This window comes from Schistocerca serialis, chromosome 3, assembly GCF_023864345.2.
Source record: "Schistocerca serialis cubense isolate TAMUIC-IGC-003099 chromosome 3, iqSchSeri2.2, whole genome shotgun sequence".
Classification (NCBI taxonomy): Eukaryota; Metazoa; Arthropoda; class Insecta; order Orthoptera; family Acrididae; genus Schistocerca; species Schistocerca serialis.
Window position 1 is genome coordinate 347496070 of NC_064640.1, and position 16346 is coordinate 347512415.

The 16346-nt window shown below is 44.1% G+C and overlaps 1 protein-coding gene across 5 annotated transcripts in view; it reads right to left on the bottom strand.

Moving 5' to 3' along the window:
• The window catches only part of LOC126470158 (protein O-linked-mannose beta-1,2-N-acetylglucosaminyltransferase 1-like), a 2280325-nt gene that overhangs the window by 1693313 nt on the left and 570666 nt on the right, over nt 1-16346 (bottom strand). The window lies entirely within an intron of this gene.

Sequence of the window (16346 nt, forward strand, 5' to 3'; positions counted from 1 at the left end):
GCCCCGTTCCAGCAAGCCCGAAGGTCGCATATATTCCATTGTAACTGTGGGCCGTTAAGGTCTAACTTTAACGACAGCTAAGCAAGGGGCGCGGTGAGCGAGGCGAGAACTCGGAGGGTAACGGCGCAATAGCTTCCGTTCTAACCACGCGATTCGCTTTTATGGTCGACGCATCTGCTCTTGATACCACAGGGAAAAATTTTATAGCCATTTCTTTTAAAGGAAGCATTGAGACTGTTCCCAGAATATCAGTGATTTTCAACAAAGAACTGCTAGTACCCAGCCTTTCCTTCTTATTCCCTTTCTTCTGCCTCTCCTCTAGTGTTACGTGCCACCGATATAGTTTTTTCCCTTAGACGCGATTAAGTTGCACATTTAAGATGTGCACAGTGTGAGCAAGAGTGCCGAACTGCCGAGAGTGTCGAATATGAATTTACAACGTTAGGCCTAGACTGCTGTAGACAAAACACATTAGTTTGCTGCCATGTTTCTTGACTTCCTGAAATCTTTTGCCCAGTACTATACGATACTACAGTAAATGAAAACATACTTGCACGATGCATAGATTTTTCAATGTAATGCGGATATGGAAAGACCGCTATTGCTGCTGCATAGCCGGCCGGAGTGGCCGAGCGGTTCTAGGCGCTACAGTGTGGAACTGCGCGACCGCTACGGTCGCAGGTTCGAATCCTGCCTCGGGCATGGATATGTGTGATGTACTTAGGTTAGTTAGGTGTAAGTAGTTCTAAGTTCTAGGGGACTGATGACCACAGCAGTTAAGTCCCATAGTGCTCAGAGCCATTTGAACCATTTGCTGCATAGAGATCGTAGTTATCGGTAAAACAACCGGTTTTCGGTTATATCGGTTTATTTTTCTCAGGCCGTTTTAACCGGACTGCTGTCCGAGCCCGGTAGCTGAGTGGTCAGCGCGACAGAATGTCAATCCTCCGGGCCCGGTATCGATTCCCGGCTGGGTCGGAGATTTTCTTCGCTCAGGCACTGGGTGTTGTGTTGTCCAAATCATCATCATTTCATCCTCATCGACGCGCATGTCTCCGAAGTGGCGTCAAATCGAAAGACTTGCACCCGGCGAACGGTCAACCCAACGGGAGGCCCTAGTCCCAGGACATTTACATTTATTTTTTAACCTGACTGTTAAACCCGCTCAAAATAACCGTTTTCTGAAATAACTGATTTTCGGTTTTTTATTCCTATTATTTCCTGTAATAAACGTAGAATTCGAATAAACACTGAAAAATTTTGACTGAGTTTCAACATACATAGAATCAAAATATTAAATTGAATAGGTAAATAAAAGAAAACTCAGTCCGTCCACCGTTCGCTGCTTTTCTCGATAAGTCTTATGTGGTTGTACACTACAAAAAGTCACCAGTATTCTCCTATTTATTCTAATTTTTTGAATTAATGCTAAAAAATACGCTGTACTCGGAGATCATATCGCTACTTACGCAATACGAATATTCAGTGCTAAAAGGAGAAAACTGAGGCTGCAGAACTCTAAGTTTCGAGTTAATGGGTCCGTTTTGAAGAGCTACAAGCAGATAAAGGTACAGTATGTAGACACAAAATGGTTCAAATGACTTTGAGCACTATGGGACTTAACTTCTAAGGTCATCAGTCCGCTAGAACTTAGAACTACTTAAACCTAACTAACCTAAGGACATCACACACATCCATGCCCGAGGCATGATTCGAACCTACGACCGTAGCAGTCACGCGGTTCCAGACTGTAGCGCCTAGAACCGCTCGTCCACCCGCCCGGCTATGTAGAAACAGAGCAGCTCCTTTCTAATTTTATTGTATACTATCAATGAATTGCTGTAAAGTTTTTAATGTATTACTGTTGCCATACTTTCTTTCCTCTTTTATTATTTCATACAAAATAGCAGACAAATCTTTAATCTTTTAAGGAAAATGAAGAATTTTACTTCATTGCTAAGTCACATCGTAAAAATATTTTCACGGTACGGTTGGTACGTACAACGGATGTCTAGCGACGACAGCTAGTAATTGCCGTACACACGAGGTGGGAGCAGCTCTTGCACATTGCTCGTGCAGACTTACCTTAAGCAGCAACACACGGCGACAGGAACACTATTGCCTCAGCAATGCTGTATCAGTTCTTATGCCATGTGTTTACTGCTCGTTTCTGTCAACATTTTTATTAAAATAGCACTGATCGCTTTTCCCATTTTATATAATACATCAATATTTCAAACCGATACAAATCTTATGAATTAAATTACTCCTTTTTTCAAAAAAGTATTTAAAAATGAAATGTGATAGCACTGCTGCTGTATCCAATTGATATTTCTGGATTTGTTAGTAAAAAATAACAAAGCACTTGTTATAACCGAGACCAAACAAATACCGAAAAATACCGGTTATTCAGAAGTAAAATACCGTTATCGGTTTTAACCGGTCGGTTGTTTCCACCTCTCCACAGTCATGGTGGGGTTTTATCGTCCCTCATCATCAAACAAAGTGATAATGTACTGGGTTGAATCACAAACCTCCCTGCCGTGTACCGTAGAGTGTGGACAAGTGACACTGTTGTGACTGCCCATCGCATGAGGTGTTAAACTCGGCTTCGCCCCTTACGCATTCGACAGGCGCAGCCTCTGCGCCATCACCATATTTCGCTCCATTCTCTCTCCTCGGCATCAACAATAACACATCACCACACGCACACTCCACATCATAATGCACTCTAACGACAAAACGTGCATATTTGGCGAGTGGAAGGTGGCTACTGAATGCTAATAAACAAAATGTTTGCGACGTTAACATTCTGGCAGAACAGGCTTTACGACATTTTCACTTTTTAGTACAACATTCAGTAAGGAAACGCTGAAACGAGGCACAATTTCGCAGAAAGGACGGTGTACTTTTCCGTTACTAGTTTTAGACCTAAGCGCACATTAAACTGCTCATGCATTTCTACTGGTATCCTTTCATATCAGGAGAAGCAAATGGGTTGGGTTGATTTCGGGGGAAAGAGACCAAACTGCGAGATCATCGGTCTCATCGGGTTAGGGAAGGATGGGGAAGGAAGTCGGCCGTGCCCTTTCAAAGGAACCATCCCGGCATTTGCCTGAAGTGATTTAGGAAAATCACGGAAAAGCTAAATCAGGAGGACCGGACGCGCGATTGAACCGTCGTCCTCCCGAATGCGAGTCTAGTGTGCTAACCACTGCGCCATCTCGATCGGTGAGAAAGAAGCAAATGGTTCATGGTTTACAAAAATACATTGTGGATTTTATCATTAGCCCATGATACAAAGCTCGTCTGAAATCTATCTAAAATGGTACAAAATGCAAATTTCTTTCTGTTCTCCATGTTGAACTACGAGAATCAATGAGGATAATAAAAAAAGATACAAGCGCTCATATTTATTGTGGCTACTACAGACGTCACGCGAAACAAGATCTCTGACTGGATGAGGCTGATGTGGCCTTTTCAGCTTTCTTCTTGAGCATAGTAGTAAGGCTCAAATGGCCAATACAGCTGCAGATTTTTAAAAAGTTTTGCGTGATGTAACTACTTACACATATAAACGAAAATAATTTGCAGAAGCTACACCGATTTTTAAGAACAGAATTTAAATACAAATTAATTTTTATTTTATTCTCGCTGTTTGTTAGAAATATGTTCAGCTGAACACTTTTAACACATTTGGTATTGTGGAAGTACGATTCTCATCAGGTGTTCTGTTACAAACGATTAAAAATATATCTGTAACAATGCCTACTTCCAGAAGTTAACAGTCTTTCACTGTAATTTATTGTTTAGATTATAGTCATGGATGATTTGATCATGGCTGCATTTTTTTATTTTCTGTAATAAATGCAACCACAGTCCTTTACGAAGATGATTTTTATTTACAGTATTATCTGTGTGTCCATGTTGAGCCATGTGGGCAGTGAAGGTCGATTATTTTTTTTTTGTTATTTCTTTTTCCCTAGTCAGATTGTGCCCCATGTTCTTGGTATCTTATGCTAAAAACGTTTGCGATTTTGTCCATATTAGCAGCTGAGTTTCTTTCATTTTGTGCTGTTTCCTCGTAGAAATAAATAATGCTAAAAGTGAACATTCTCGTCATTCTCTTAGTGCTGCAGTAGCTCCATCTGCTTCTCTCCTGAACACAATCGAGCAATTTGCAGTTTTTATCTCCAGGAACATCCTTCGATGGAAAGGGCTTGTTTTCCTTAGCCTTCTCTAAATGTTTGAGTATCGGAGGGGGTGGGCGTGGTGTGGTGGAAGTAACGTGTAACTTGTAACTGTTTGGGAATAATCATTGTAGATAGACCTTACCTGTCACACGATAGGTATATTTATCTTCCAAAAGTTTGGCTCAAATGGCTCTGAGCCCTATGCGACTTAACTTCTGAGGTCATCAGTCGCCTAGAACTTAGTACTAATTAAACCTAACTAACCTAAAGACATCACACACATCCATGCCCGAGGCAGGATTCGAACCTGTGACCGTAGCGGTCTTGCGGTTCCAGACTGCAGCGCCTTGAACCGCACGGCCATTTCGGCCGGCTCGAAAAGTTTGCCGAAAGCTTGCGTAACGTGTGAAAGAGACTAGTTGCATACACAATTATCGACAGTAAACTGTACCACACACAATACTGTAATAACTATAAACGGAAACCATGATATATTTCAATGCGGAAATTAATTGTTGACGATGAGCGGCGAAGAAATATGGATGGTACCGGTTGCCTTCCAGAGGTAATTCTCAAAACGTTTTTTATGCTTCTGAAGAAACTGCAGGATCAGAGACAGACGAGGGATGTCACTTTACAGGTCGACACCAGTATAATGTGATTAGAGGTTAGTGACTGCATCCCAATGGACTGACATGATGTCTGTGAATCTGAATTCCGGTGTAGACGGCTATGATCGTGAGCGTATGACACCACGGATATTAGCCAGTCACTGAGTGTTGGTGGGTAGCAGCCGGCGACACAGGCAGGAAGAGGGTCAACGCCAGGGCGTCGGCTGCGTGGGCGCACCCCTGCGGCCCACTGTCTCTCCGGCTGCCCAACGACACATCCACTCCATTACAGCGCCTTACATTTATTTACTTACCTGCATGTACATCTATAAGGTGATTCAGCTGCAACAAACGGTGTAGTTTTGCATAACCCACAATTCAATATAGCTCGAAATTTTTCTCGCTTTCTACGCGCAGACTCGTACAGAAAATACACTTCTGGCCATTAAAATCGCTACACCAAGATGAAATGCAGATGATAAACGGGTATTCATTGGACAAATATATTATACTAGAACTGATATGTGATTACATTTTCACGCAATTTGGGTGCATAGATCCTGAGAAATCGTTACCCAGAACAGCCACCTCAGGCCGTAATAACGGCCTTGATACGCCTGGGCATAGAGTCAAACAGAGCTTGGATGGCGTGTACAGGTACAGCTGCCCACGCAGCTTTAACACGATACCACAATTCATCAAGAGAAGTGACTGGCGTATTGAGACGAGCCAGTTGCTCGGCCACCATTGACCAGACGTTTTCGGCTGGTGAGAGATCTGAAGAACATGCTGGCCAGGGCAGCAGTCGAATATTTTCTGTATCCAGAAAGGCCCGTACAGAATCTGCAACATACGGTCTTGCATTATCCTGCTGAAATGTCGGGTTTCGCTGGGATCGAATGAAGGGTAGAGCCACGGGTCGTGACACATCTGAAATGTAACGTCCACTGTTCAAAGTCCGTCAATGCGAACAAGAGTTGACCGAGACGTGTAACCAATGGCACTCCATATCATCACGCCGGGTGATGCGCCAGTATGGCGATGACGAATACACGCTTCCGATGTGCGTTCACCGCGATGTCGCCAAACACGGATGCGACCATCATGATGTTGTAAACAGAACCTGGATTTATCTGAAAAAATGACGTTTTGCCATTCGTGCACCCACGTACGTCGTTGAGTACACCATCGCAGGCGCTCCTGTCTGTGATGCAGCGTCAAGGGTAACCGCAGCCATGGTCTCCGAGCTGAAAGTCCATGCTGCTGCAAACGTCGTCGAAGTGTTCGAGCAGATAGCTGTTGTCTTGCAAACGTCCCCATCTGTTGACTCAGGGATCGAGACGTGGCTGCACGATCCGTTACAGCCATGCGGATAAGATTCCTGTCATTTCGACTGCTAGTGATTACGAGGCCGTTGGGATCCAGCACGGCGTTCCGTATTACCCTCCTGAACCCACCGATTCCACATTCTGCTAACAGTCATTGGATCTCGACCAACGCGAGCAGCAATGTCGCGATGCGATAAACCGCAGTCGGGATAGGCTACAATCCGACCTTTATCAAAGACAGAAACGTGATGGTACGCATTTCTCCTCCTTACACGAGGCATTACAACAACGTTTCACCAGTCAACGCCGGTCAACTGCTGTTTGTGTATGAGAAATCGGTTGGAAATTTTCCTCATGTCAGCATGTTGTAGGTGTAGCCACCGGCGCCAACCTTGTGTGAATGCTCTGAAAAGTTAATCATTTGCACATCACAGCATCTTCTTCCTGTCGGTTAAATTGCGCGTCTGTAGCACGTCATCTTCGTGGTGTACCAATTTTAATGGCCAGTAGTGTATGAACAGGACTTTTTTGTAGAAAATATACTGTAAAATTTTTTTACCGGCATAGTTTTAAATAGAGGCTGTAGTTTTCGAGTTATTCAAGAAAAGTGCACAAATGTGACTTTCAAACAGACCCCCACACCCACACTCAGCCCTCTCGAGTTATGATTTCCAGTATGGCACTACCTCTTACCACTTGCAGAAATTACCACCAAGATTGTTTCTCACATTTGACCTTTTTTAGTCTTCATTGACCGACCTCCTTACAGTGCCAGCTCAGGCGAGCACTTACGAATTCTAAAATCGACGTTCTGTAAACTTTACGTAACAATTTCGTGAATCTGAACTCCATAAAGTAAAGAATTACATCGTTGTATTCGTCAGGCCTTTTGACTACGAAAGTACTCTGCATGTGAGGGTTTCATTTGTATCGAATTGTCAATGTCATTAGAGTTAGCGTAACGTTTTCAAAAATCGTTTTTCCTTCCATATCCTAACTGGAATGTTTAAATTAATAATTTTAACGAAATAGCGGACTATGACGGTGGCATAACAGCCCAAATCAACAGATCAAAAAAAGGTCGAATATCAGGAATAGTTGTTGTAGTCAGAAATGTTTGTACAGTGGAAGGATGGAGTGCCACGAACAACATACTAGAAATCGTGACTGGTGTGGAATGGATGCGGGGGTGGAGGTGCGTTTGAAGATCACTTTTGAGGGGTCCTGTCCACTCGTCTCGTATTGGGTGCCTAAAGGATGCTGCGTTCTCGGAATGCTACACAACAATTCAAGCAAATCACTTTAATAGTTTTTATTAAAACAAAGAAGATTGACAATACTTAACTTGTATTTACAACAAGTGGTCACAAGCGATGGGCGACATGCAAACAGTAATGTTCTTCGCTACAGACAATGTCCCAACAAGCAATGGATATGGATCACTAATAACTGTTCTGCGAGTGCCGGTCTACAACTGCCCACTATTGTGTCAATACTGAGCGGCCGAGGCTGGCAGGAGCGGTCCTAACCGGCGCACCATTGGCCGACATCGTTTCACCGCCTTCTCTTCTCTTGCGTTCTTCATCTTCGTTCCTGCGCTTGTGGTTGCGCCAGAACAACTTTTGTACGTTTTCGTGAATAACTCGAGAACCGTGGCCTGCAGTGAAAACGTATCCCAGTAAAAAATTTAACAACATTAAACAGTTAATTTTTCTGCAGGACTAATAGTTTGCAAGTAGTTTGCGAGAAAAAATGAAAATCTTAAGTGTCGTTTTTGAAGGCCATCAATGCAACTGCAGGTTGCAGAAAACTACATCAGTAGGGTCACCTAAGTCACCCTGCATATCCATACTCCGTAAGCCACCTTCTTATATGTGGGGAGGAGTGCATTTTCTACACTATTGTCTGTGACGTAATTTAATTAGAAACAGAACTGTAAAAACAGCATCTCTACCTCTATGTTAGTCTAGGGCAGACATTTTTCCTAAATTGCGATATCTTAAATTTAAATAAAAGGGTAAAATAGTTACTGAATACTAGGCAGAACTTCCATGTCTGTTAGGCTGGACGTAGGTGCTGTTATTAATCACGTGCCAAACAGTAGACGAAGTTTTAAAATATAGTTTCTTGTTCAATTAATCACTCGCTAAATTGTTGACTGGGGATCAACACTAGTTATTATGTTGAATTACGAGGGGCATTCAAGTTCTAAGGCCTCTGATTTTTTTTCTCCGGACTGGGAAGAGATAGAAACATGCGCATTGTTTTAAAATGAGGCCGCGTTCATTGTCAATACGTCCCAGAGATGGCAGCACCGTACGGCAGATGGAATTTTACCGCCAGCGGCGAGAATGAGAACTGTTTTAAATATTTAAAATGGCGACGTTTTCCTTACCTGAACAGCGTGCAATCATTCGTTTTCTGAATTTGCCTGGAGTGAAACCAATTGAAATTCATTGACAGTTGAAGGAGACATGTGGTGATGGAGTTATGGATGCATCGAAAGTGCGTTCGTGGGTGCGACAGTTTAATGAAGGCAGAACATCGTGTGACAACAAACCGAAACAACCTCAGGCTCGCACAAGTCGGTCTGACGACATGATCGGAAAAGTGGAGAGAATTGTTTTGGGGGATCGCCGAATGACTGTTGAACAGATCGCCTCCAGAGTTGGCATTTCTGTGGGTTCTGTGCACACAATCCTGCATGACGACCTGAAAATGCGAAAAGTGTCATCCAGGTGGGTGCCACGAATGCTGACGGACGACCACATGGCTGCCCGGTGGCATGTTGCCAAGCAATGTTGACACACAACGACAGCATGAATGGGACTTTCTTTTCGTCGGTTGTGACAATGGATGAGATGTGGATGCCATTTTTCAATCCAGAAACAAAGCGCCAGTCAGCTCAATGGAAGCACACAGATTCACAGGCCACCAAAAAAATTTCGGGTAACCGCCAGTGCTGAAAAAATGATGGTGTCCATGTTCTAGGACAGGGAGAGCGTAATCCTTACCCATTGCGTTCCAAAGGGCACTACGGTAACAGGTGCATCCTACGAAAATGTTTTGAAGAACAAATTCCTTCCTGCACTGCAACAAAAACGTTTGGGAAGGGCTGCGCGTGTGCAGTTTCACCAAGACAACGCACGCGCACATCGAGCTAACGTTAAGCAACAGTTTCTTCGTGATAACAACTTTGAAGTGATTCCTCATGCTCCCTACTCACCTGACCTGGCTGCTAGTGACTTTTGGCTTTTTCCAACAATGAAAGACACACTCTGTGGCCGCACATTCACCAGCCGTGCTGCTATTGCCTCAGTGATTTTCCAGTGGTCAAAACAGACTCCTAAAGAAGCCTTCGCCGCTGCCATGGATTCATGGCGTCAGCGTTGTGAAAAATGTGTACGTCTGCGGGGCGATTACGTCGAGAAGTAACGCCAGTTTCATCGATTTCGGGTGAGTAGTTACTTAGAAAAAAAATCGGAGGCCTTAGAACTTGAATGCACCTCGTAATAAAATGTCCCGAGCTTCCAATAGTAGATAAAACCGTAAATTTAATAAATTAATGAATAAGTTGGAAAGCACCCGACCATGGTCACAGCTACAAAATCTCTGAAATACCCTCACCAATAAACTGACTAGTCTACACAACGATTCACTGTCCTGAATGCTTATAAGCAAAGAAATTTAATTGAAGCCCCACAACTCTATCTGCGGCACCTTGTGCAAACCGTGCCAGAATATTTCTTAAGTCCCACGTATTGTGACCAGACGAAATTATATCATCGGGTCACAGCTGTGGGTTCTTTGCTCTGGGATATGGATCGCTGTAACCATAACAGGTGAAATTTTAGCTCACTTCATTAAATAAATGAATAAAAGATTTACTTAACCTTGACAGAGTTCTTTGTCGTAGGATTACTTGCTAATTTACCACTGTCATTGACTATGAAAGCACCGCTCGAGGCACAGATCAAAAACCGCGCTGGGTAGCCGTGCTGTCTCAGGCGCCTTTCACGGTTCTCGCGGCTGCCCCCGTCGGAGGTTCGACTCCTCCCTAGGGCATGGGTGTGTGTGATGTCCTTAGGTTAGTTAGGTTTAATTAGTTCTAAGTTCTAGGCGACTGATGACCTCAGAAGTTAAGTCGCATAGTGCTCAGAGCCATTTGAACCATTTTTTTGAGCCACCGAGGGCACAGACGATAGCGCGACTGCAGGGACTATCTCGCGCACGACTCACACGAGACCCACTTTCTCACCTTGTATGTCCACACACTACATTCGTAGTCTCACCCCAACACACTCACTACTCGTGGAAGACATTCTTACCAAGTCCCGTAAGACTTCGGGGAATATGTGTGCATCTGCACAGAAGAAGGAGGTCATGACCGGTGTTGCCAGAACTATATATACTTAAATGGATATCGTGTATGTTCTTTCGGATATGTCCGAAAGAACAGACAATCGCGCTGTCTTCTGTGCCCTCGGTGGTTCAGATGGATGGAGTGTCTGCCATGTAAGCACGAGATCCCGGGTTCGTGTCCCGGTCGGGGCACACATTTTCACCTGTCCCCGTTGATATATATCAACGCCCGTTAGCAGCTGAAGGTATTAATATAATTCTAAAAAATTCGTTCCAGACGGCTGCAGGTCATCAATGGTGTCTGTTCCTTCGGACATGTCCGATAGAACAGACACCGTATTCATATAAGTATGTTATAAAGATCCGGTCTCCCCTTCCAGAAAACAGTCACCCATCTCCAAATCTTGGCACTCTCACTCTCGAAAACCGCGCCCATTGACTTCTCATGTAATCACCCGTCTTTTCATGCACAATTTCAATCAAAATTCTCTTTGTGCCATTAGTTTCACTCTAAAATTTCACGCTATAAACATGTAAACGGTAATTCAGCTGATCCTACCGCTGGATTTTATGCAGCTCGCAACGCCTTCACATATCACATGCAAGATTTTCATATTCTCTCGTTAGTCCTACAGAAAATAGACAGGACCTTTTCGTAGAAAACTTAACGTACTTAAATTGTGTACTGGAATACGTTTTCGCTGGAGGCCATGGTTTTCAAGCTATTCAAGAAAAACACATTTGAAGGTTACCTCTGTATGTTCTTGAATAATTCGAAAACCACGGTCTCTCAAGAAAACGTAATGCAGTACATAATTTAACCACATTAAACTTCCTACAAAAGGTCTCATTCATATTTGCTGTAAGACCAACAATTTGCTCGTAGCGAGCGACAGAATCTCAATGAAGGCATTGCTGGTTGCATAAATCCCAGAGGTAGTGGCAACTGAATCTCCCTCTATAATAATAACTCCTAGGTGACATATTTTACCCTCAGACTAAAATTTAAATATTCACAATTTGTGCCTGCAATGATGAGAATTTTTTAGTTTCGTGATACCTTTGCTGTTTGTGGTAAAAAATATAAACGGTACAGCAGTGTTATATTATTTTGCCCTCTCTTTCCATTGCTGCCATTAGAGTTTATGTATCTTCAACTAAATTTAAATTACGGGCAAACTACGCAGATTTAGCATAAAATAATAAAAAGCACAACAGTAAATGTTAATATTTGCACGGTGCATATGGTGGATAGTACTCGCTCCAAACACATACCGTCATGCTATCAGTTTCTCTGTCTTCATTCATAAGATATGCCGATTTCAACTGATTTTCCAATTACAGTGTCCCTCACAGCTTAATTATTAAAGTTAAAGATCATGTAAATAGTTCCGTCGATGCGCCTTATCAAGAGCTATAAATTCAGTACTCGATCTCTTTGATGGGTCGAATATTTTAAAAGTTGTAAGTTATTTAGTGCATCAGTTATATTCAAACCAGTTTGTCTTGTGTCCTCTTTCATATATTATTTCCAGATCATGTCTTTACAGCGTAGGATTCGTAATCAAATACTCTTTCATTTTACACCTCATGTTTCCCTGTGCTTAACTCGGTTCGCACTGCGCATGCGCATACACACTGAAGAGCCAAAGAAACTGGTACACCTGCCTAATACCGTGTAGCGTCACTGCGAGCACTCAGTAGTGCCGCAACACGACAGGGCATGGACTCGACTAATGTCTGAAGTAGTGCTGGAGGGAATTGACACCATGAATCCTACAGGTCTGTCCATAAATCCGTAAGAGTACGGCATCCCAGATATGCTCAACAATGTTCATGTCTAAGGTGATTGGTGGCCAGCGGAAGTGTTTAAAGTCAACAGTGTGTTCCTGGAGCCACTCTGTAGCAATTCTGGACGTGTAGGGCGTCGCATTGTCCTGCGGGAATTACCCAAGTCCGTCGGAATGCACAATGGAAATGAATGGATGCAGGTGATCAGACAGGATGCTTACGTATGTGTCACCTGTCAAGAGTCGTATCTAGACGTATCAGAGGTCCCTTATCAGTCCAACTGCAGGCGCCCCACACCATTACAGAGTCTCCACCAGCTTGAACACTCCTCTGCTGACATGCACGGTCCATGGATTCATGAGATACACGTCCATCCGATCGATATAATTTTAAACGAGACTCGTCACACCAGGCAATATATTTCCAGTCATCAAGGGTACATGAGTAAGTCCATGTCGATGATATTTCGTTGAATGGTTCGCATGCTGGCTCTTGTTGATGCCCCAGCTTTGAAATATGCAGCAATTTGTGGAAGGGTTGCGCTTCTGTCACGTTGAACGATTCTCTTCCGTCGTCGCTGGTCCCGTTCTTGCAGAATCTTTTTCCAGCCGCAGCAATGTCAGAGATTTTCCTGATATTCACGGTAATGGTACTACGGGAAAATCCCTATTTCATCGCTACCTCGGAGATGCTGTGTCCCATCGCACGCGCGCCGACTGTAACACCACATACAAATTCACTTATATCTTGATAACCTGCCACTGTAGTGACAGTAACCGATCTAACAACTGCGCCACACACTTGTCTTATATAGGCGTTGCCGCCCGCAGCGGCCTATTCTGCCTGTTTCATACTATATTTGAATACTCATGCCTATACCATTTTCTTTGAGCTTCAGTGTACACTACTGGCCATTAAAATTGCTACAACAAGAAGAAAAGCAGATGATAAACGGGTATTCATTGGACAAATATATTATACTAGAACTGACATGTGATTACATTTTCACGCAATTTGGGTGCATATATCCTGAGAAATTAGTACCCAGAAGAATCGCCTCTCGCCCGTACAGGACCTGCAACATGCGGTCGTGCATTATCCTGCTGAAATGTAGGGTTTCGCTGGGATCGAATAAAGGGTAGAGCCACGGGTCGTAACACATCTGAAATGTAACGTCCACTGTTCAAAGTGCCGTCAATACGAACAAGAGTTGACCGAGACGTGTAACCAATGGCACCGCTTATATCACCCCGGATGATACGACAGTATGGCGATGACGAATACAGGCTTCCAATGTGCGTTCACCGCGATGTAGCCAAGTTCGGATGCGACCATCATGATGCTGTAAACAGAACCTGCATTCATCCGAAAAAATGACGTTTTGCCATTCGTGCATCCAGGTTCGTCGTTGAGTACACCATCGCAGGCGCTCCTGTCTGTGATGCAGCGTCAAGGGTAACCGCAGCCATGGTCTCCGAGCTGTTAGTCCATGCTGCTGCAAGCGTCGTCGAACTGTTCGTGCAGATGGTTGTTGTCTAGCAAACGTCCACATCTGTTGACTCAGGGATCGAGACGTGGCTGCACGATCCGTTACGGCCATGTGGTTAAGATGCCTGTCATCTCGGCTGCTAGTGATACGAGGCCGTTGGGATCCAGCATGGCGTTCCGTATTACCCTCCTGAATCCACCGAGTCCATATTCTGGTAACAGTCATTGGATCTCGACCAACCGGAGCAGCCGGCTGGTGTGGCCGAGCGGTTGTAGGCGCATCAGTCCGGAACTGCGCGACGGCTACGGTCGCAGGTTCGAATCCTGCCTCGGGCATGGATGTGTGTGATGTCCTTAGGTTAGTTAGGTTTAATTAGTTCTAAGTTCTAGGCGACTGATGACGTCAGAAGTTAAGTCGCATAGTGCTCAGAGCCATTTTTGTCGGTTAAATTTCGCGTCTGCAGCACGTCATCTTCGTGGTCTAGCAATTTTAATGGCCAGTAGTGTAAATACAATGCAGCTTGAAAGTTTTAACGGCTCTCGGACGCTGACGACACGACTGGCACGCTAAAAACCCACGTGGAGTCACGCTGCCCCTCAGCGGAAGTAAACCGTCGGTCAGCGTCCACCGGCCACCTCTCAACCGCCAGCCGGTTCGTGGCACCCACTCTGCCCGCACTCGTCGCTCGCGCGCGATTTAAACGCTGCGCTGGACGGGACTGGAATCCCAATACGCAGATAAGAGTTGGTGTGTTACGCGTCCCGTCTCCCCTTCCGTTTCCAGTCGCGGATGGTGCACGGGAAGAAAGATCTTTGATAAATCGCCTGTGAGCTCGAAGCGCTCTAATTTTATTTTCATGGTCTTTTCGGCAGAAGAAATCGATATATTGACTGACTCTTCTAGGAATGTACGACTTTGGAAGCTTTTCAGTCAATCACACCGCGAAGCACAGCGCCTGCAACTTGAGTTAGAACAAAATCTTCGTGACGCTTTCGCGCCTGCTAAGGGAACCCGTGACGAAATGCACTGCTCTTTTGTGGATCGTCTCTGTTTCCTCTATCAGTCCTATGTGGCAAGTGCCGCAAACAGACGAGCAATATTCCTGTATCGGTCGAACAGGGTTTTTGTAGGCACCCTATACTTTACAGGCGGCCTACACCTTCTGAAGATTCTTCCATCGCATTTGCGTTTTCTGCGATTAGTTTTATGTTGTTGTTGCACTTTGAATCGCTCTGAATGCTTACCCCAAGATATTTAACGAATGTGACTGCATCTAATGAATGTTCTGGAATTGTGTAATTATACAATACCGGGTCTTTACTCTTATTTATAGGCAATACGTTACGTTTGTTTATGTTGAGAGTCGTCTGCCAATCCCTGTACTAAGCCTCGATTCTCTGCAACTCTTCCTGTATTTACTACAATTTTCTAACGCTGCGACTTCTCTATGTACAGCAACATATTCAACGAACAATCTCACTGAGGTTTCGTTGTCATCCACTAGATTATTTATATACAGGGTGATTCTGTGATGATGTTACAAATTTCCAGAGATAGTGAAAGAGGGTAAATGTGTCAATTCGACGAAAAGGACCCTGGTCCGGAGACGACCGAGTCGAAAGTTATAAGCAAAAATCGTTGTGATACCTCTGACAGCGGGGCTCTTCTACTGCAAACTATATGCTTTCCTTATTTTGGGAGGAGATTATGTGGACCAAAACAAAAAAAAAAAGTGTCAAGTAAACATGGACTGTAAAATGTATACCTGAAAATAACGAGCACTTGTTCGGTAGAAGAGAGATATTTCACACCAGCGAAGATGAACAAGTGCTCTTAGCTCTTGCGGTATGCACTTTAGAGTCCATGTTTGTCAGACTTTTTTTCTTGTTTGGAGTCCAAACTACCTCCTCCCAAAACATGCAAAGCAAACAGCTTCCAGTAGAAAAGGTCCACTGTAAGAGTCACCTGAACAATTTTTTCTTATAACTGTCGACTCTGTTGTTTCCCGACTTACGTCAATTTGGTACATTTACAATTTTCTATCATCCGTGAAAGATTCTGCCATCATCATGGAATCGCTCTGTATACTCTGAATAGTAATGATCCTATAAAACTCTCTTGGGGCTCCACCGAAATTATTTTTATATCTGAAGATTTCCGTGTGGTAAGATTGACATGCTGTGTTCTATTTGCTAGGGACTTTTCAATCCAGTCACAATCCTCCCGCACTCCCTTGGGGCACGTCCGAAATTCTTGGTATGTCTGAAGATTCCTCTCCGTTAATAATGACATCCTGAGTTCTACTCAGGCTACTTGTGGCGACAAATACGTAAATCTTGTTGGAAGAACGACAAGTACCACTAGATACCTGTCCTGCACGTTTCCCTCTTACTACCCTCGTCGATCCTACAGTCTTGAACCGCGCGACCGCTACGGTCGCTGGTTCGAATTCTGCCTCGGGCATGGATGTGTGTGATGTCCTTAGGTTAGTGAGGTTTAAGTAGTTCTAAGTTCCAGGGGACTGATGACCTCAGAAGTTAAGTCCCATAGTGCTCAGAGCCATCGGAACCAA